This window comes from Phyllobates terribilis, unplaced genomic scaffold (assembly GCF_046119375.1).
Source record: "Phyllobates terribilis strain yellow unplaced genomic scaffold, ASM4611937v1 Scaffold_11__3_contigs__length_659146591, whole genome shotgun sequence".
NCBI classification, from domain to species: Eukaryota; Metazoa; Chordata; class Amphibia; order Anura; family Dendrobatidae; genus Phyllobates; species Phyllobates terribilis.
This window is the reverse complement of record NW_027362771.1, coordinates 263062960-263084684: the sequence shown is the minus strand read 5'-3', so window position 1 is coordinate 263084684 and position 21725 is coordinate 263062960.

Genomic DNA, 21725 nt, shown 5'->3' with positions numbered 1-21725 from the left:
GCTGCATCACGTCATCAGGTCTATATAAGACCCAGTGACAAGATGCTTGCCACACACTGTGCCCAGGAAGAGAGTAGGGATAGGTGCTGGAGAAGGGATAGTAGTGTATTACAGGTCTATAGTCAGCGTTTATATTTCCTTACAGTCCTTCCTGCTGAACCCTATAACCAAACAGTCCTTTTCAGGGCTCCATCTATTCTATTATTCAATATAAATACCACTGTTCGCTGTAGTGTAGGGATAGCTGCTGGAAAAAGGATAGTAGTGCATTACAAGCCTATAGTCAGGGTTTATATTGCCTTACAGTCCTTCCTGCTGAAACCTATAACCAAATAGTCCTTTTCAAGGCTCCATCTATTCTTTTCAATATAAATACCGCTGTAGTGTGGGGATAGCTGCTGGAAAAGGGAAAGTTTGCATTACAGGCCTACAGTCAGAGTTTATATTGCCATACAGTCCTTGCTGCAGAAACCTATAACCAACAGTCCTTATCAGGGCTACATCTATTCTATTCTAGTCCCTATTAATACCTCTCTTAGCTGCATACCTAATTTAATATTCGCAAAGCGTGCAGTAAGGGACCTGTAAGTGGACGTGCTGCTGATGGTGCATGTCGAGGCCGAGGCCGTGGCACAGGTAAAACTGTGCCTGCTGCAGGAGCACAACAAACATGCTCATCCATGAGACCTTGCTTCCTATCCCACTTTGCAGGGGTGCGTGGGACACGACTTTTGAAGCCAGAACAGTGTGAACAGGTGGTCGGTTGGATAGCAAATAATGTTTCTAGTATGTTTCCCAGCACCACCCTGTCTTCCACACAGTCCAGTCTCACTAGCCAAGAGTCTGGACCACATAATCCTCACCCTGATCCTCCTTCCTCCCTCCATGTCAACTCCCAGGAAACAAGTGATCCCATACTTAGACACTCCAAGGAGCTCTTTACATGTCCATTTATTGATTCTGGCCTCTCTCCCTGCACATTTCAAGAGGGACATGAGGAGCTCGTGTGTAGTGATGCCCAAATATTTGAACACCCACGGTCAGTAGAAGACGACGGTGGGGAATGGCAATCAGTGTCTCAAGAGGTAGATGATGATGAGAGACAGTTGCCAACAAGTGATGTTAAGTCAACAAGTCATGAGGACGAGAGTGCAGAAGTGGAAGACGAGGTGGTGAACAATGAAGTCACTGACCCAACCTGGGAAGCTGCCATGCGGAGCGAGGACAGCAGGGGAAGGGATCCGCAGTACGGCAACAGGCAGGAAGAGGCAGTGGGGTGGCCAGAGGTAGAAGGTGGGCAACTGTTCCCCAGAGCACCCACACACGTCAAGATCCCAGGCCAAGGGTTAGGTGTTCCCCGGTCTGCCGCTTTTTTAAAGAAAGTGCAGTCGATGGTCTTTTTCAACCTGTGCCATACCAAGAGCAGCATGGGCCTGACCACTACCAACCTGACCACCACCATCATGCTCAGGCACATGTCATCCAAGTACCCAACTAGGTGGTCCAAACGCCTAGGTCCACAATCGATGTCCGTGGGTGACACCACTGCTTCTTCCCCTGTGCTACGTGCTTGCCAATCCCCTGTCCAGGACGCAGGCGTGGATGCCTCCTGCCCTACACCTGTCGTTGCACATTCGCAACCACCGTCAGCAACCACATCCACTTCCTTTTCCCAGGGCAGTGTTCAGTTGTCCCTACCCCAGGCCTTGGAACGCAAGCGGAAATACGCAGCCACCCATCGGCTCAAATACTAAACGGACACATTTCCAGACTACATGTCCTGAAAATGTTGCCATTTAGGCTTGTGGACACTGAAGCTTTCTGCAACCTCATGGAAGCAGCTGTCCCTTGGTACTTTGTCCCCAGCCACCACTATTTCTCCCGGTATGCCTTCCCCGCCTTACACAAGCAAGTGTCCCATAACATCACCCATGCCCTGACCAACGTAGTTACTGGGAAGATCCACTTAACCACCGACATGTGGACAAGTGCCAAGAATGCTATATTTCCCTGACGGCACACTGGGCGAACCTTGTGGCCGGGATGGAGTCAGACCCTGGGAGGGCACGCGTGCTACTGACGCCCATAATTGCGGGCTGTATTTCCATCAGGGTTCCCCCCGCCTCCTACACCAGTTCTTGCACCTCCTCCATCTCCAAATTAGCATCCATATCGGTCACAAGCTGGAAGCACTGCTTTGGTGAAACAGCAACAGACTCTACTGAAACTAATTTTGTTTAGGTGGCAAACAGTACACCGCCGCAGAGTTGTTGAAACGTCAAACAGACCAAATAGATCTGTGGCTCTCGCCACTGAACCTATAACCAGGCATGGTCGTATGTGATAAGCTGGCACACATACCATGCCTGGCCCAAGTACTAAATTTAGTAGTTCAGCGCTTTCTGAAAATTGAACTAGATTTGCCTGAGCTACTTATGAAGGTGCATCGCGTGTGCACCCATTTCTGCAAGTCACCTACAGCTACCGCGGGTCTGGCAGTGCTGCAGCAGTACTTGCAAGTGCCACCTCACCAACTGGTTTGTGACCTGACCACGTGCTGGTACTCAACGTTACATATGTTGGCAAGGCTTTGTGAGCAGCAGAGGGCAGTAGTTGAATACCAACTACAACATGCCTGTCAGTATTCCGGTCAGCCTCCAGACATAAGATCCAATGAGTGGGCATGGATGTCTGACATCTGTGCAGTTCTCCAAAACTTTCAGGAATCAACCAAGATGGTGAGCGGCGATGACAACATAATCATCCCACTTATGTGTCTACTCCAACACTGCTCTCCATGAAAGGGGAAGCTTTACATGTGGACCAGGAGGTGATGGATGAAGAAAGAACACAGGGTGATACTACCCAGCCCAGTCTCATCTCATCATCTCAGTGCGGATTGGGTGATAATGAGGCGGGAGGCTGAAGAGGAGGAAGAACAGGAGATGGTTGCCTGCACTATAGAGTGTACTATCAACACCAGCTTCTTGTCTAATTGGCGTGGATGGCCTGCAGAGGAGGTGGAAGAGATGGAGAGTCGTCCTCCTGGTGGGGACAGGGAAGTCTTGCCTATTGGGAGTCTGGCACACATAACTGACTTTATGTCCTGCTGCCTTTACCATAACCCTCATGTTATACACATTTTAGCCAACAGTGATTACTGGTTATTAACCCTTCTTGATCCATGCTACAAGGAGAACTTTCCATCTCTCCTTCCTGTGGTGGAGAGGGCTAGTAAAATGGTGCAATACTAGGAGGCCCTAGTTGAGTAGTTAGTCAAAAAATTCCCATCTGACAATGCTGGCGGCAAAGGTTAGAGTTCTTTGGCAACCAAGGAGTAGAAACGAGGGAAACACACACCAGGTCCAACAGAGACAGGGGAATACTATCAAAGGTCTGGGACAGTTTCACTAGACCCTCCCAGAACCCAGGCCCTGATGCGCGGGGTACTCTGACAAGGAGAGAAATGTTTTGGAAGATGGTGAGGTGGAATACCTATCTGACCCTATCAGCATTCTTCATGATTCCTTTGTACCATACAACTATTTGTTATCCAAGCTTGAAACGTGGCATGAACTGTCCTTCTACGCCTTGGAGGTGCTGGCCTGCCCTGCCACTAGCATTTTGTCTAAGCGGGTTTTAAGTACCGCCGGAGGCGGTGGGATGGAAAAGGCCACATTCACTGTAACTAGTGAAGAGCAGAGGGTCAGAGCAGTTCAGTTGAAGAGAGTGACTGTCAGCACATCAGTGGACTGGCCCTGGAAGAGGAGGACTTATGCGCGCAGAAAGTGCGTGGTGAGTCACTGGCTTGGGCAGCCCTTTCAGGATACTTAACTTTTATTGCTGTGTGTTGCTTTAAGCCCCGAAAACTGTATAGTCGTGCACCAGCAAGTCAAGCATATGTAAATTTGAAATGAATATTCACTCCTTCCCCTGCGCATAATCCCCCCACCCCTCTGTGACGGTATCAGTGATTCAATCAGACTGCCGTATTTCTCGCCCGAGGATCGCATCGCAATCCTTGGGCTGCCATTCTGCTCTCCTGACCTGAGCGTGACAGCATATATTTCTTTGCAGCTGTCATTCTCAGTAACGGAGAGCAGATGGCCAATACGAGGATTGTGTTCTGATCCTCGGGCGAGTAATACGGCATGAAGCACGGCGTGAATCACACACGCTGGCACAGAGAGGGGTGGGCATGATTATGGGCAGGGGGAGGGGTGAATATTCATTTCATATTTATATATGCTTGACTTGCCGACACGCAACTATAAATTTTCCGGGACTTACAGCAACACAACGGGGCAACACACAACAATAAAAGTTACATTCTTCATTTTCCCTCTCCTTATATACTCCCACAGGGACTCTACATTTTCATTAGCCTCATATATATCATCATGTACAATGTGTTTTAGGGACACTTTTACATGTAGGCAAACCCCTCCCCCTTGCTTATATGTACGGTCATTCCTGAACAAATTATGGCCCTTTAAATTAACAGCCCAGTCACAGCTCTCATACAGCCATGTCTCCGTTATCCCCATCAGATTATAATTTTCTTTCAACAATATTAATTCTAATTCCTCTATCTTGTTGGTGAGGCTTCTGGCATTAGTGTACATGCATTTTATGTATTCTCTGTACCACTATTCCTGCTTACTCTATTGAGAGTCCTAACCCCTCCCCCCCATGCCACCACCAATTTCATTACTTATGTCTGGGTCACTATCTACACTATCTTCACCAGCTGTACAATAATTGCCCACCTCCAGTCCCTAGGTTAAATACTCCTCTAACCATCTAACCATTTGTTCTGCCAGCACAGCTGCACTCTCCCTGTTCAAGTGAAGCTCGTCCCTAGCATAGAGCCTGTAGCCAACAGAGAAGTCGGCCCAGTTCTCCAGAAACTCAAAACCCTCCTTCCTACACCAATTCCTGAGCCACTTATTCACCTTCCTAATCTCCCACTGCCTCTCTTGCCTGTCAGGCAGTATTTCAGAATCTATGCCACATGACTTGGGATAATAGCCAAAGCAGGCAGTACAAGCAGTATATCAGTATCCTTGCCATATGACTTGGGATAAAAGCCATACCAGAATCTCTATTTGCAGATGTGTTTTATGGCATTTCTCCTTCTCAGTGCAAGGCAAGAGATGTAATTTGGCTGTATAAGAGACCTCTGACTAGGGTGTAAGGGGTAATGTCTCTTCTGATGAAGAATGACATGCCAGTGTAAGGAAACTTATAGGCCATGCAATTCTCCTCTAGGAAATTAAATATGCAGCTTGCATATTCAGAGAGGAATAGGACTTGACATTGGGATTATTTCTTTTAATAGGTGGCACTAGAGTTCAAGTCATCTTCCGCTCTAAAGAGGTAATTTGCATATTTAATTTCCAAGATGAGCATTGCATGGCCTATAAGTCTCCTTGCACTGGCATATCAGGCATATCACACTCCACAAGGAGAGAAGTTTCCTCTTAAATTACAATTGATGAAACTCTTTGTCATAAGAACTACTTTTGTATAGAAATTGGAAAGAATCAGATTAATCTACAAAACTGCATGTTTTGCATACACTGTGACCATAGTAAAAAAAAATTACAATAGCGAAAGCTATATTTTTTTGTAGATTTATTTTTAGTGATAAACAAATTAGGTGAAAGGTAGATACTTCATTATACTTTGTACTGAAATCCGTTACAAAAGTAACATAGTACTTAAAAATTTTGCACTTGCTTGTGATTCAAAAGGATGATATTTTATTTGTGAAAACAATCCAGAATATAAGAGACATTTCGGTGTGTAAAGTCGACCTTCGTCAGTCTATGGATTGCTTCAGAATTACTGCTTATGCCGCCATTGGAGAGTAGTACGATGTCCACCACTATGTGGATACTGCTATGTGTGCCCAGGTTTCGGCAACAAAAAAAAAGCGTTCTCTCCACATACCGCACTACTCTCCAAGCGCTTCATAAACAGTAATTCTGAAGTAATCAGAGACTGATGAAGATCTATTTTACAGACCGATACGTCTCTTGTATTCTGGATTGTTTTCACAAAACATCATCCATTTGAATAACAAACGAGTGCCAAGTTTTTGAGTACTGATTGATAGGATAGGATTCTACCTGAGCACCAACCTACCAGAAGTGCCATGCAGTGACTTTAATGTTAACAAAAGTAACACATTGATTTTTATTATTATGTTTGATTTTCTTCAATAAGCGCTCTTGCCTGTTAATTTTGGATACTCTATTCATAGCTCTATCGAAACACCAATTAGCATATCCCCAATATTTAAAGGGAATCTGTTGTAAGGGGGAGACCGGGGTGTAAGTACTTTCAAAACAGGGGATCCGGAACTGCCGGGGCCGTGCCTCTTGTTGCAGGGGGAAGACAGACTGTGAAACAGGAGTCAGGTGACCGGGAAGCTGGGGGGGTGTCGAGAGAGAGAGCTGAGGAGTCAGGTGACCGGGGAGCTGAGCTCGTGTATAGGAAGAGGGTGGAAAAGGAGTTTTTGCGTGGGAAAAGCGGCAGTGGACAGTGGGAGTCAAGCCTGACTAGAGGGAGAAGAGACGCAGGATCCCTGGAGCCGAGCAAGTGAGGTGCACTGTTATGGAGTAGGGGCTCAGCTGGTCAAACTGGAGACCGCCCGCTGCCGCCAGAAGATGGAGCATTGTTTAGGCAGGGAAGCCGGAAGAAAGCTACACCGGCATCAGCCGGCAACTGCATTGTGAGGAGCAAGAGTCAGCTAAGTGAAAAAACTGCCGATTACAGCCGTGTCGACTCTGCTACATCTAGCCCAACTGTGGATTGTCAGTTATAGCATATTACCTGCTACTCCCCTTGTTGTCCCCATATATTCCCTGTTACTCCCTGAGTGAAGATTGACCCTGTTACAGTAAATCCCCCTTGTTATTTAACCCTGTACTGGCTGCTCTGTGTTTCTGTGTCACTGCATCTAAAGTACCTGTGTTACATTTGGCGTAGTCGGCAGGATGCAGTCTTTAGACACAGATGTGGCGCCCCTGCGGGTTCAGTCGCCACAGAGGTACTGCATCTCACCCAGAGGTGTGGTATCTCACTCTCAGGTAAGGATAGAGTGCTGCCCGGGACCCTAACACCTGCATCCAACACTACACTACTCCAGACTAGCAGGAGGGCAAGATGCGTCGCTTCCTGCTGAGCCCTGTCCCTGGCTGGAATGCACGCCAATCCCCTGTCCATAGCGCATGCCAAGATGCCTCCCGCCCTGCACCTGTCCTTGCACACTCTCAATTAGCACCATCAGCAAGCACGTCCATGTCCTTGTTCCTGTGCAGCGTTCAGTTGTCCCTAGTTGGAACGCAAGCGCAAATATGCAGCCAACGCCCCACAGGCCACACTACTTAATTCACACATTTCGCAAATGCTTGCGCTCGAAATGTTGCCTTTTAGGCTCATGGAGACGGAAGCTTTTCCCAACCTGATGGCGGCGGCCATCCCTCGGTACTCGGCCCCCAGCCGCCACTATTTCTCCCGGTGTGCAGTTCCCGCATTACACAAGCATGTATCCCACAAGATTGACGTGTCCTCAACAACGCAGTTACTGGGAAAGTCCACCTAACCATAGACACGTGGACAAGTGCTTGTGGGCAGGGACGGTACATCTCGCTGAAAGCACACAGGGTTAACATAGTAGAAGCCAGTACCCAGTCGGACCTTGGGACAGAACACGTCCTCCCGACGCCAAGGATCGCGGGCCTTAGGTCAATCGGGGTTGCCACCACAGTCTACAGCTCCTGCACCTCATCCTCCTCAGCCTCCTCCTCCTCTTGAGCCATCATCTCCGAAATAACCACATCAGTCACAAGCTGGAAGCACTGCAGCACTGCCTCAGCCAAGTGGCAACAGGCTGTGCTGAAGCTAATATGCTTAGGTGACAAACTGCACAACGTTGAAGAGTTGTGGACAGCTCTGAAAGAGCAGGCAGATCTGTGGCTGACACCGCTGAAACTACAGCCAGGTATGGTCATGTGTGACAGTGGCCGGAACCTGGTGGCGGCTCTGAGTCGAGGTGAGCTCACTCACGTACCATGCCTGGCCCATATGCTTAACCTCAAAACCTACCCAGATCTGCCGGTTTTGCTTGTCAAAGTATGCTGCGTGTGTGCCCATTTTAGAAATTCAGTTACAGCTTGCCGCCTTTGCCGTGCTTCAGCAGCACTTGCAGCTTCCAGCTCACCGACTGACCTGCGACATCCCCACGCATTGGAACTCTACATTGCAGATGTTGGGAAAGATTTGTGAGCAGAAGAGGGCAGTTGTTGACTACCAGCATCAACAAGGCCGTCGGTATTCAGGTCAGACTCCACACACAAAACCTCAGGAGTGGACATAGATGTCAGACATCTGTACCATTCTCCAAAACTTTAAGGACTCCACCAAGATGGTGAACGGCGATGACATCATAATTAGCATCACCATCCCACTTCTCTGTCTTCTGAAACGCTCTCTGCTCAGAATTAAAGAGGATGCATTGCAGGCAGAGCACGATGAGAGGGAGCAAGGAACCATACAGGGTGATTCCACACAGTCCAGCCTTATTTCATCCCAATGTAGATTGGGTGACAATGAGGAAGAGGAGGAGTAAAAACAGGAGCTAGTTTCCTGTGCTATAGACGGTACTACCTGCAGTACTGTCATACCGTCTGTTCAGCATGGATGGGATGAGGACAGGGAGGAGGAGGAGGAGAGCATGATCAGTCTTCCTCTTGGTGAGGACACGGAAGTCTTGCCTGTTAGCAGTCTGGCACACATGGCTTTCCCGTGACCCTTCGCGTTGTCCAAATTTTGGGTGACAGTCATTACTGGTTGGTGACACTTCTAGACACACGCTACAAGGAGAACTTTCTGCCTCTTATTCCCTTGCAGGACAGGCCTAATAAAATGGTGCAGTACAAGAAGGCCTTTGTTGCGGAATTATTTAAAAAATTCCCATCTGAAAATGCTGGTGACAGAGGTCAGAGTTCGTTGGACAACCAAGGAGTACAGGCGAGAGAGACACAAATCCAATCCAGCAGAGGCAGGGGAACACTGTCAAAGTTCTGGGACAGTTTTCTTAGACCCTCCCTTTACACATGCCCTGAAGCGCGGGGTACTCTCACAAGGAGGGACAAGTTTCGGAAGATGCTGAAGGAGTACCTTGCCGACCATACCAACGTCCTCCATGATTCCTCTGTGCTTTATAATTATTGGGTATCCAAGCTGGACACGTGGCATGAACTGGCTCTCTATGCCTTGGAGGTCCTGGCCTGCCCTGCCGCTAACGTTTTGTCAGAACGGTATTTTAGTGCCGATGGTGGAATTATAACCGATAGGTGCATCCGCCTGTCAACTGAAAATGCTGAAAGAGGTAAAGAAGATTGAGTACGCAAATAGCGCTGAAATCCGATAATAAATCGTGAAAATAATAAATGAAGTTGCTCACCTTTCAGGGTTGTGACATGCACAACTCATTGTAAAGATATAAAACGAGGTGCTGCAGCCGGCACGAATCTCCAGGGATCCTTAATGAGACAAACAGTATGTGGATGCGGTGGTGCCAATGGAAGCCGCACTTCCTCCAGGAAGGACAGTAGGGTGGGTTGATTTGACTCTTTTATTGAAAAGCTACAATACTACGTGTTTCTCGGACGTCCCGTCTGCTTCTTCAGGTAATTAGCTGGTAATCTATGTACCTCTAATCTATCAGCTATGCACCTGAAGAAGCGGACGGGACGTCCGAGAAACGCGTAGTATTGTAGCTTTTCAATAAAAGATTCAAATCAACCCATGCTACTGTCCTTCCTGGAGTAAGCGCGGCTTTCACTGGCACCACCGCATCCACAAACTGAAACTGCTGACAAGCTGACTCTTATAAAAATAAACAAGGGCTGGATTGGGCTAGACTTCTCAACACCACCAAATGATAGCAGCGTAACATAAACCCAAATACAGTGTCTTTTTTTTGGGAGGTCTAACTACATTCCCATGCACCTCTGTCTTCACACCCAGACATGGGTAGACGTTTCCTGGTTTTGTCTATTTGCTCTTGTCCTCCTCCTTCTCCTCATCGTCATCCTCCACCACCATGGTTCCTCAAAATTTTTGGCAGCTGTTGCATTCACTACATAGGCAAACAGTATGGGAGACCCACTTCCTAATAATGGGAACATTGTTTTCAGGAGACCCTCCGACCTCTACGTCTCTTGCACGGGACATTGGAGTTCCTCCAAATTTTTGGCAGCCATTGCTTCATTACATAGGCAAACAGTATGGGAGACTCACTTCCTAATAACGTGAACATTGTTTTCAGGAAGCCCTCCAACCTCTACATCTCTTGCAAAGGGCAATGAAGTGCCTCCAAATTTTTGGCAGCCATTGCATTTACTGCATAGGCAAACAATATGGGAGACCCACTTCCTAATAATGGGAACATTGTTTTCAGGAGGACCTCTGACCTCTATGTCTCTTGCAAGGGACATTGGAGTTCCTCCAAATTTTTGGCAGCTGTTGCATTCACTGCATAGGCGAACAGTATGGGAGACCCACTTCCTAATAATGGGAGCATTTTTTTCAGGAGGCCCTCCAACCTCTATGTCTCTTGCAAGGGGCATTGGAGTTCCTCCAAATTTTTGGCAGCTGTTGCTTCACTGCATAGGCAAACAGTATGGGAGACCCACTTCCTAATAATTGGAACATTGTTTTCAGGAGGCCCTCCAACCTCTAGGTCTCTTGCAAGGGATATTGGAGCTCCTCCAAATTTTTGGCAGCCGTTGCATTCACTGCATAGGCAAACAGTATGGGAGACCCTCTACTTTTTAATGGGAATATGTTGTACTCATTACTGTAGCCCAGCTCTATGTGTCTTTAAATTGTTAGTGGGGTTTTCCTAAATTTTGGCAGCCATTGGAGTCACTGCATACCCTATAACCGTATAGCAGACCCTCTACTTTCTAATGGGAAAATGTCATTACTGTGGCCCAGCTCTATGTGTCTTTAAATTGTTAGACGGGTTATTCCTAAATTTTGGCAGCCGTTGGACTCACTGCATACCCTATAACTGTATAGCAGACCCTCTCCTTTCTAATGGGAACATGTTGCTACTGTGGCTCAGCTCTGTGTCTTTTAATTGTTAGTGGGGTTTTTCTCAAATTTTGGCAGCCCTTACAGTCACTGCATGGGCATTACCACTGTAGTAGACCCACTCCTTTATAATGGGAACATTTTTTTTTTTACTGAGACCCTCCTCTATATCTCTTCAAAGGGGTATTGGGGTGCGTCCAAATTCTTGGCAGCCCTTGCAGTCACTGATACGCAATAACAGAATAGGAAACCCGCTCTTTAATAATGGGAACAACAAATTATAGCCGACTGCTGGCCCTTTAAGAATAGTAAGGCTGTAAAAATAGTTTTTGTGACTTTCATAGTCCCTCCATCATAAATGAAACAAGATGTGTCTGATGATGTTTCACACAGCACATGGCCAGATAAGGTTGTAAAATGTTAAAATGACATTTCCCAGTGAATGCATTTTTCACCGTTGAAAGCAATGCAAATGTGCAAAAATGTATCAAAAACGCTACATGTGAATATAGCCCAAGGTGTGGATGAGCATTTTTGTTTTTGTATATTTATTTTGCCTTATATACAAGTCATTACCCTGGAAAGGATGTTCCTTAACATATTTTCTAGGAAAATCCATTTTGGTTTTGTTTTTGTATGCTTTATTGTGACATTGTTGACAGCAGTGACCTGGGAGTCAGAAATGCTTTCAGGGGTCTTCCCCATGCTGCTCCCATGTTAGTCATTTGAGCACTGTTCCCATCGATTTCGGCAATTTTTAGGCCCTCTGCAGACCGCCGGGGGGGGGCGCAATAAAAATGCTCGAGTTTCCCATAGACTTACATTGGGCTCGTTACTCGGACCAAGCACTCGAGCATTCCAATTTGCTTGACCCGAGCAACGAGCACCCGAGCATTTTAGTGCTCGCTCATCACTAGTTGGGGGTAGTGTGGAATTATTTTTTTTCACACGCAAATACTGATGCAACACAGTACACAGACCTAAGCAGTGGGATGTGAATACAGACCATAGTGGATCTACCACACTCATAAAAAGTGGTCTGTTTTTATCTTGTATGTAAAAAAATATATAAAATGGACGTCTGAATAAGTTCTAACTCCACAAAGGTTAGGCAGTAGAGGGTCAGTTTGTGTCACACATTTTTCGCCACATTTTACATGTTACATGTGATATAAATTGTTTTGTTTTTTTCTATGCTACGGTCTTTAGAACCATTTATCTGTTTAATGATCAAAAAAAATTGCAAAAACTCAACCAATATGACAGTGTGGTGTTCTCTTTAGCAATTTCAGTAGACTTGTTATACCAATTGCTTTTGAGATTTAATCACATAATTGAATAGTTGACTAGCAGTTTGTACACAGTGTTCAATAGTTACAATTTCAAAAGAGATCTTCCTATATTGTTACATTTCCTCTAAGTAGGTAAATGCCTCAGGATCTAATTAGGGTGGAAATATTATTTTTTTAATGACGCAGTTAATTAGCCAGTTGCAATTTCTTTCTGGTATTAAAGATGGAATTCAGTCAAGGTCTTCAACATATGCCCTAAATTTAATCCATTAATTATGTCAAAAAGGGAATGAACCTTTAGGCTTTTCATGTACAATGCTGGATCTTGAGATTTTGGTAAGACACTATTAAACATATAATTTAACATTTAAAAGAGCAGAACTCTACATTAAACCAAACAAATATTTTCATACTGAGACATTGTACTCTGCTGTATTGCTTTAACAATCTTTTTTTATATTGTCCCTCTTTACAGGCTTCTGCTGCTGTTTGTGATCAAAATGTGCTGTCAATACGATGGAGAAAATCCGACAAAGCAGCAATGATGTATTCACAATAGACCAATGAACTGAGTTTGGAAAAGCAACTTTCAGAGCAAAAGAAAATAGGATTTTAATTTGGTTTTTGACTAATATTAAAATGGATGTCTCTAAACATTTAATACTTTTTTGATATAGTAACTTTTTTTTTACATATATCTGCAGTGTAAATGAAGATAAGAAACTGTAATAATAAATAAAAATGCTGCTTTATCCATTTATAAAACTTCTCCCCTCTTCCTGATGCGCTGATAATTCACTGCTAACCTGTTTTTCCTGCAGATAAGTTTTATCAGTTCGCTAAGAAACCTGCTTACAGTCGCAATACAAAAGATTTATTAAAAGAGGAGAGCAGTTAAACAGAGACATAGACACATGTGCACAAAGAGGTCATGCAGTTTCTAGTGCAGTGCTTGAATCACAGCTACACTGCTGAGTCCTGCTGTGTGATGTCCTCTATGCTGCTTTTTATTTGTACAAGATAAAATGGTCACCATTCTCTTTTCAGTTTGGGTCCGAGCTCCAGGTAAACACATAATTAGAAATGGATCCTGCAAAGGTGAAAAACAGATGAAAATGCAGGAATCAAATTTTATTATCGAAAGACTGTTATTCCCCATGTACAAAGATATGACATGCTATTATTGAAAATCCCATGAAAGGAATGGCACACAATTTTTTTGTAGTGAAGTTTTGGGGGGAGTGAGGAACGAATCAAAACTGATGCAAAGAAGTAGTAGAAAATTTCAATAAAGGAATCATTCATGTTTTATTTTAAAGTGGCCCTGAAATTATTTTACATTTTTCCGAAATGCTACTTTATATGAGAAATAACTTACAAACAACTACTGTAGATTCCATTGTTAATCTTATCCTTAACAGTGGCTTCCCATTCCTAAAAGGGCATTCTGGGACTTTTGTGTTTTTTTAGCATGCAGTTGCTAACTACCTGCTTTTCCTGCCCTGCGACAATCTCTTCTGTCTCAGAGCAGTCACTGACTGCTCCTGCAGGTGATTCTCCTGCTTCTTGTTACGTCACATTGACAGCAGCTACTTTTCTGCTCTGCTCTGTCCATGGAGCATCACTGTCAGTGTCATGTTGATTGACGCCTACCTGCTGCCTAACTGCGGGGAGCTGACTTTCAATCAGTATGGCGTTTTACAGTGACACCTCATCCACATAGCAGACTGTAAGAGAAAGCCCCTCTGTTGACAGGAGTTCAAAAGAAGCAGGAGACTTGCCCCCTGAGCCGGAAGAGATTATTGCAGTTCAGAACAGGCAGGTAGTTAGCAACTACCTACCGGTAAGTTCTTAGCACATAGGAAAAGAACCCAAAAGTCTTGATTAACCCTTTTAAGTGTAGATGTACTCCCTATTAACTGCATACATTATGCGATAAAAAGCAAAACCTAAATTATTTTACTGTTTAAAAAACTTTAACCTAATAATGCTGTTTGATTGGCAAAATATTAGAAGAGTTGCAGTGCCGTAGAGACTCTCAATCTAGAAGTACATTTCTGGGGTTTGCAAAGCCTATCTCAGCAAAAATGTTTTGCAGCTCGGATACACTTGTGAGGTACTATCAGGCACATGTCATTATGTCTGTATTGTACTTGGTCTTAAGTAACATTCTAATGGGTAACCCCAGTAGCGTAGCTACCGGAGGGGCAGAGGTGGTGGCCCCGCACTCTGAGGGCCCACCCGGAACTACGCTAGTGAAACTGTCATACAGTTACACCCTGGGGCAGAGCAGGGAGACTCATAGTTACATAGTTACATAGTTTGTAAAGCCGAATAAAGACTTCCGTCCATCAAGTTCGACCTGTTAGTTCTGTAATTGCTAAAGTTGATCCAGAGGAGGGCAAAAACCCCAAATGATTTAGCCAATCTTCACCTGAGGAAAAATTCCCTCCCGACTCTGAAACCAGCAGTCAGAATAAATCCCTGTATCAACCTACTATTTTATTCTATTTTTAAGTATATGCAGAAATCTGCCTGGTATCTAGAAAAGCATCCAGTCCCCGCTTGAACTGGTTTAGTGAATCTGACATTACCGTCTCCTCACTCAGTGAATTCCATATTCTCACTGCTCTTACCGTAAAGAACCCCTTCCTATGCTGGTGCTGAAACCTTTTCTCTTCCAGTCTTAGTGAATGCCCTCTTGTTACCGTAATATCCCTCCTTTTGAACAAATCCCGGGCAAGGTCTCTATACTGTCCCCTAACATATTTGTACACATTTATTATGTCCCCCCTCAACCTTCTCTTTTCCAGTCTGAATAGTCCTAGTTTTGCCAACCTCTCTGGGTATTGCAGTCCCTCCATTCCCTTTATTAATTTTGTTGCCCTCCTTTGTGCCTTTTCAAGCTCATTTATATCCTTTCTATATATTGGGGCCCATAACTGAGCACAGTATTCCAAGTGTGGTCTGACCAGTGCTTTGTACAGTGGAAGAACAATGTTCTCATCCTTTGCAGCTATACCTCTTCTGATACATCCCATTACCCTGTTTGCCCTTACAGCAGCGGCCTGACTTTGGGCACTCCAATTTAGTTTGCTATCAATCAAGATGCCCAAGTCCTTCTCCATCTCTGAATTCCCCAATGATTTCCCATTCAGTGAGTACTGGTGACTTCCATTTTTCCTTCCCATATGTATGACCTTACATTTCTCCTCGTTAAACCTCATTTGCCATTTAATGCTCCACCTACCCAGCTTATCCAAATCCCTCTGTAGGTCTTCACTATCCTCTTTTGTATTAATTGTTTTACATAACTTTGTGTCATCTGCAAATATTGATATTTTACTATTTATCCCGTTGACTATGTCGTTAATAAAGATATTAAATAACATTGGGCCTAGTACAGACCCCTGTGGTACCCCACTAGTGACGCTTACCCAATCGGAGTATATTCCATTTATAACCACCCTCTGCCTTCTATCCTTTAGCCAGTTAGCTACCCACTTGCAGACATTTTCCCCCAGCCCCATCATTCTCATTTTGTATACCAACCTATTATGTGGCACGCTATCGAACGCTTTTGAGAAGTTGAGATACACGACATCCACTGGTTCCCCCTGATCTACTCGAGAGCTAACCTCCTCGTAGAAGTCAATCAGGTTTGTTTGGCAGGAGCGATTCCTCATGAATCCATGTTGGTTCGGGGTTAATAGATTATTAGCGTCAAGATGCTCCATGATTGCCTCATTAATAAAGCCTTCAAAAATTTTGCCCACAACGGACGTCAGACTCACCGGCCGATAGTTTCCGGTGTTACTTTTTGCTCCCTTTTTGAATATTGGCACTACATTCGCCTGTCGCCAATCAAGTGGTACAGACCCAGTCTCAACAGAGTCCTTAAATATAAGATATAACGGTCTGTCTATCACATTACTTAGTTCCCTTAGTACCCGTGGGTGTATGCCATCAGGTCCTGGTGATTTGTTTATTTTAATGTTACTGAGGCGTTTCTGTACCCCAGCTTGGGTTAGATTTGTCATACTTAATTAAGCTTGTCACTTCTCATTTCGCCTGTTAGTTCTTTTTCCTTTGTGAAAGTTGACGAAAAAAATTTATTTAATAGATTAGCTTTATCCTCATCTTTCTCTATGATTTTGCCTTCATCACTTTTTATCGGTCCAATATTATTCGATTTAATCCTTTTACTATTTATATACGTAAAGAACAGTTTGGGATTTGATCTACTTTCCCTAGCAATACGTCTCTCTGTTTCCTCCTTTGCTATTTTTATTTGTTTTTTGCAGGTTCTCGTTTTTTCCTTGTAACACATTAGTGCCTCCTTGCTGTTTTCCTGTTTTAATCTCTTGAATGCCTCTTTTTTGCTATTTAACGCCCCTTTTACGTTCTTATTCAACCATATTGGTTTCCTCTTATTTCTGGCCCTTTTATTCCCATACGGTATATACCTCTCGCACTGAGTATTCAGAATTCTTTTGAAGGTTTCCCATTTACTATTCGTATTTCCTTGATTAAGAACTTTGTCCCAGTCTATAAGTTGAAGGTTTTCTTTCAGCTGATCAAACTTCGCCCTCCTAAAGTTTAATGTTTTAGTTGTTCCCTTATTGATAACCCTACTGAAGGGCATTTTGAAATTGATAATATTATGATCGCTATTACCTAGGTGCCCCCCTATCTGTACCTCAGTTATTCTATCAGGCCTATTAGTCAATATTAAGTCCAACACTGCCTTCCCTCTCGTTGGTTCCTGCACTAGTTGGGAGAGATAATTATCCTTGATATTTGTCAAGAACCTTTTTCCTTTCTGCGATCTACAGGTTTCTGTTTCCCAGTCAATATCCGGGTAGTTGAAGTCCCCCATTACAATCACCTCATTATGTTTTGCTACTTTGTCTATTTGTCCTAATAGCAGTTTCTCATTCTCCTCTGTTATATTGGGTGGCTTATAGCAGACCCCCAGTAATATTTTATTATTATTTTTTGCCCCCTCTATCTCTACCCACATGGACTCGACCCCCTCTTCTCCCTCTCCTATATCTTCCCTTAGTCTGGGCTTTAGACGTGACTTTACATATAAGCAGACTCCTCCGCCCTTCCCCTGTTTCCGGTCCCTTCTAAATAAACTATAATCTGTTAAATTTACCGCCCAGTCGTAGCTATCGTCTAGCCAAGTCTCTGTTATACCTACGATGTCATACCTCTCCTCCGATATAAGCGCCCGCAGCTCATCCGCCTTATTGGTCAGGCTTCTTGCGTTGGTCAGCATGCAAGATAAAACTTTGGGGTTATTTAGCATCCTATTCTTCTCTAATGATCTAACTGTACTATCCCCACCCCCCTCTCCACCCTCATTATATTCACTTCTCCCCTTCCCCCTTGCTTGCCTCACATCCCACCTATTTCCTTGGTTTCCCCCCCCCGTCTCTAGTTTAAAAACTCCTCCAACCTATTAGCCATCTTCTTCCCCAGCACCGCTGCACCCTCCCCATTGAGGTGCAGCCCGTCCCTACGGTAGAGCCTGTAGCCGACAGCGAAGTCGGCCCAGTTCTCCATGAACCCAAACCTTTCTGCCTTGCACCAACTCTTTAGCCACACTCGATGTCCCTGCACTGCCCGGTGGCCGCTATGGGGCCCTTGAGCAGGGGGGGGCCCCGGTGCCAGCATCGGGCCCCCCGCCCATCACCACAAGCTCTGTGATGAGAGAGGGGGCCGCAACGCTCCCTCTCCCTTCAGTCCCCCCTCTGCAACTGATGTCACTGACGTCATGATGTCCGTGCTGAAGCTGGGCGAGCGCTCGGAGTAGTGGGGGAACGAGGAGGAGAGAGAGGTGAGTATTGTGTTTCTTTATTTTTTCCTATGGGGGGGAGTATGCTACAGACTCTGCCTATGGGGACATTATACTACAGACTCTGCCTATGGGGGGATTATACTACAGACTCTGCCTATGGGGGGGGGATTATACTACAGACTGTGCCTATTGGGTGGGGGAGATTATGCTACAGACTCTGCCTATAGGGGGGATTATACTATATACTCTGCCTATGAGGGGATTATGCTACAGACTCTGCCTATGGGGAGGATTATGCTACAGACTCTGCCTATTGGTTGGGGGGAAATTATACTACAGACTCTGCCTATTGGGTGGGGGGGGGATTATGCTACAGACTCTGCATATGGGGGGATGATATTGCAGACTCTGCCTATGGGGGGATTATACTACAGACTCTGCCTATGGGGGGATTATGCTACAGACTCTGCCTATGGGGGGGATTATAGTGTATACTCTGCATATGAGGGGATTATACTACAGACTCTGCCTATGGGGGGGGGTTATGCTACAGACTCTGCGGGGAATTATACTATATAATCTGCATATGAGGGGATTATACTACAGACTCTGCCCATGGGGGGATTATACTACAGACTCTGCCTATGGCAGGGATTATGCTACAGACTGTGCCTGTTGGATGGGGGGAATTATGCTACAGACTCTGTCTATGGGGGGATTATACTACAGACTCTGCCTATGGGGGGGGATTATGCTACATATTCTGCCTATTGGGTGGGGGATTAAACTACAGACTGTGCCTATTGGGTGTGGGGGGGATTATGCTACAGACTCTGCCTATGGGGAGATTATATTACAGACTCTGCCTATGGGGGGATTATACTACAGACTCTGCCTATGGGGGGATTATGCTACAGACTCTGCATATTGGATGGGGGGGATTATACTACAGACTCTGCCTATGGGGGGAATTATACTGCAGACTCTGCCTATGAGGGGAATTATACTACAGACTCTGCCTATGGGGGGATTATGCTACAGAATCTGCCTAGTGGGTGGGGGGGATTATACTACAGACTGTGCCTATTGGGTGGGGGGGGATCATGCTACAGACTCTGCCTATGGGGGGGATTATACTATATACTCTGCCTATGAGGGGATTATGCTACAGACTCTGCCTATGGGGGGGATTATGCTACAGACTCTGCCCATGGTTGGGGGGAAATTATACTACAAACTCTGCCTATGGGGGGATTATGCTACAGATTCTGCCTATTGGTTGGGGGGAAATTATACTACAGACTCTGCCTATGGGGGGATTATGCTACAGATTCTGCCTATTGGGTGGGGGGGATTAAACTACAGACTGTGCCTATTGGGTGGGGGGGGATTATGCTACAGACTCTGCCTATGGGGGGATTATATTACAGACTCTGCCTATGGGGGGGATTATACTACAGACTCTGCCTATGGAGGGATTTTACTACAGACTCTGCCTATGAGGGGGATTATGCTACAGACTCTGCATATTGGATGGGGGGAATTATACTACAGACTCTGCCTATGGTGGGGATTATGCTACAGACTCTGCCTATTGGGTGGGGGGATTATACTACAGACTGTGCCTATTGGGTGGGGGGGATTATGCTACAGACTCTGCCTATGGGGGGGATTATATTGCAGACTCTGCCTATGGGGGGATTATACTACAGACTCTGCCTATGGGGGGGTTATGCTACAGACTCTGCCTATGGGGGGGGATTATACTGTATACTCTGCCTATGAGGGGATTATACTACAGACTCTGCCTATGGGGGGGATTATGCTACAGACTCTGCGGGGGAATTATACTATATAATCTGCCTATGAGGGGATTATACTACAGACTCTGCCCATGGGGGGATTATACTACAGACTCTGCCTATGGGGGATGACTATACTACAGACTCTGCCTATGGGAGGATTATACTACAGACTCTACCTATGGGGGGGATTATGCTACAGACTGTGCCTGTTGGATAGGGGGAATTATACTACAGAATCTGCCTATGGGAGGATTATACTACAGACTCTGCCTATGGGGGGATTATGCTACAGACTGTGCCTGTTGGATGGGGGGAATTATACTACAGAATCTGCCTATGGGGGGATTATACTACAGACTCTGCCTATGGGGGATGACTATACTACAGACTCTGCCTATGGGAGGATTATACTACAGACTCTGCCTATGGGGGGATTATGCTACAGACTGTGCCTGTTGGATAGGGGGAATTATACTACAGAATCTGCCTATGGGAGGATTATACTACAGACTCTGCCTATGGGGGATGACTATACTACAGACTCTGCCTATGGGAGGATTATACTACAAACTCTGCCTATGGGGGGATTATGTTACAGACTCTGCCTATGGGGGAATTATGCTACAGACTGTGCCTGTTGGATGGGGGGAATTAGACTACAGAATCTGCCTATGGGAGGATTATACTACAGACTCTGCCTATGGGGGAATTATGCTACAGACTGTGCCTGTTGGATGGGGGGATTATACTACAGACTCTGCCTATGGGGGGGATTATGCTACAGATTCTGCCTATTGGGTGGGGGTATTAAACTACAGACTGTGCCTATTGGGTGGGGGGGGATTATGCTACAGTCTCTGCCTATGGGGGGATTATATTACAGACTCTGCCTATGGGGGGGATTACACTACAGACTCTGCCTACGGAGGGATTTTACTACAGACTCTGCCTATGAGGGGGATTATGCTACAGACTCTGCATATTGGATGGGGGGAATTATACTACAGACTCTGCCTATGGTGGGGATTATGCTACAGACTCTGCCTATTGGGTGGGGGGATTATACTACAGACTGTGCCTATTGGGTGGGGGGGATTATGCTACAGACTCTGCCTATGGGGGGGATTATATTGCAGACTCTGCCTATGGGGGGATTATACTACAGACTCTGCCTGTGGGGGGATTATGCTACAGACTCTGCCTATGGGGGGATTATACTGTATACTCTGCCTATGAGGGGATTATACTACAGACTCTGCCTATGGGGGGGATTATGCTACAGACTCTGCGGGGGAATTATACTATATAATCTGCCTATGAGGGGATTATACTACAGACTCTGCCCATGGGGGGATTATACTACAGACTCTGCCTATGGGGGATGACTATACTACAGACTCTGCCTATGGGAGGATTATACTACAGACTCTGCCTATGGGGGGGATTATGCTACAGACTGTGCCTGTTGGATGGGGGGAATTATACCACAGAATCTGCCTATGGGAGGATTATACTACAGACTCTGCCTATGGGGGGATTATGCTACAGACTGTGCCTGTTGGATGGGGGGAATTATACTACAGACTCTGCCTATGGGGGGATTATACTACAGACTCTGCCTATGGGGGGGATTATGCTACAGATTCTGCCTATTGGGTGGGGGTATTAAACTACAGACTGTGCCTATTGGGTGGGGGGGGGATTATGCTA